Below are 1,846 nucleotides of genomic sequence, written 5' to 3' on the forward strand. Positions count from 1 at the left end.
AAAAAAAAAAAAAGGAATGCAGATCTTTTCACCCTGTAATTTCAATTCTAAGAATCCATCAACAAGAATTTTCTTTTTTTGAGACAGTCTCAAGCTGTCACCCTGGGTAGGGTGCCGTAGCATCATAGCTCACAGCAACCTCCAATTCTTGGGCTCAAGCGATCCTCTTGCCTCAGTTTTCTATTTTTAGAAGAGACAAGATTTTTCTCAGGCTGGTCTTGAACTCATAAGCTCAAGAAATCCATCTGCCTCAGCCTCCTAGAGTGCTAGGATTACAGGCATGAGCCACTGCACCTGGCCATCATCAGCAAGAACTTATCAGAAGGTGGTCAAGAATTTATATATAGGAATGTTCATTGCAACATAACAGTTGTAATATGTATAGTGAAAATTAAACTAAACATGTAAGAATGAGAGAAATAAGGAGGTGCCTATGGCTCAGTGGGTAGGGCACCAGCCCCACATACCGAGGGTGGAGGGTTCAAATGTGGCCCCAACCAAACTGCAACAAAAAATAGCCAGAAGTTGTGGTGGGTGCCTGTAGTCCCAGCTACTTGGGAGGCTGAGGCAAGAGAATCGCCTGAGCCCAGGAGTTGGAGGTTGCTGTGAGCTGTGACACCACGGTACTTTACCAAGGGCGTTATAGTGAGACTCTGTCTCTAAAAAAAAAAAAAGAATGAGAGAAATATTTTAAATGTTATGATCCATTCATATGATGGGAACCTATAAGACCACTGAAGTTTTAAAAAGCTTTTAATTAAATGAGAATATAATCAAAAATATTAAGTTTAAAAAGTAGAACAGGCTTGGCACCTGTAGCTCAGTGGTTAGGACACTGGCCACATGCACTAGGGCTGGCGGGTTCAAACCCAGCCTGGGCCTGCTAAACAACAATGACAACTGCAACAACAACAACAACAACAAAAATAGCCAGGCACTGTGCTGGGCGCCTATAGTCACAGTTACTTAGGAGGCTGAGGCAAGAGAATAGCTTAAGCCCAAGAGTTAGAGGTTGCTGTGAGCTGTGATACCATAGCATTCTACTGAGGCTGACAAAGTGACTCTGTCTCAAAAAAAAAAAAAAAAGTAGAACATACAATATGGATATATAGTATACATACAGTATATATAATAAAAACAATAAAACATATATAATCCAAAATTTGTTCTCAAAATTGGTGTACCTAACATTCACTTAGGGAATTCATTAAAATCACAAATGTCCTGGTTCTGCATAGTCCTACTGAATCAGAACTTCAAGTTATCTGTGCAGCAGGAATATGAGCCGTTACGGTTATGATTGTCTCACTATCTGTCCATCTGTACATCATTATTTTATCCCGTTTTTGTCTGCCTCCCTTGCTAGAATGTAAGCTCCAACTAGAATAGTAAATTACTCTTCACAAGGAAAGAGGAACTAAGGGAGAAGGATGTCTTGAATCCTTGGAAAAGTCAGGGAGGCAGGACAGTGGAAGGGAAGGACAGTGGTTGTACAACTCAAGAATGGTCAAGGGAACTTGGCACCCATAGCACAGTGGTTACAGTGCAGGGCACATGCACGGATGGTGGCAGGTTCGAACCTGGCACGGGCCAGCTAAACAACAATGACAACTGCAACAACAACAAAAAAATAGCCAGGTGTTGTGGTGGGCTATAGTCCCCACTACTTGGGAGGCTGAAGCATGAGAATTGCTTAAGCCCAAGAGTTTGAGGTTGCTGTGAGCTGTGATGCCACAGCACTCTACCGAGAGTGACATAGTGAGACTCTGTCTCAAAGAAAAAAAAAAAAAGAATGGTCGAAGGATGTTTAAAAGATATTTTTTAGGCTCGGCACCTATAGCTCAAC

General features: G+C 41.9%; 1 protein-coding gene across 1 annotated transcript in view; it reads right to left on the reverse strand.

The window, feature by feature from the left end:
* Positions 1-1,846, reverse strand: part of LCT (lactase) — a 79,283-nt gene that overhangs the window by 76,290 nt on the left and 1,147 nt on the right. The gene's annotated exons all lie outside the window — the stretch shown is intronic.

This window comes from Otolemur garnettii, unplaced genomic scaffold (genome assembly GCF_000181295.1).
Source record: "Otolemur garnettii isolate 467f Iridium unplaced genomic scaffold, OtoGar3 scaffold00080, whole genome shotgun sequence".
In the NCBI taxonomy this organism is placed as follows: domain Eukaryota; kingdom Metazoa; phylum Chordata; class Mammalia; order Primates; family Galagidae; genus Otolemur; species Otolemur garnettii.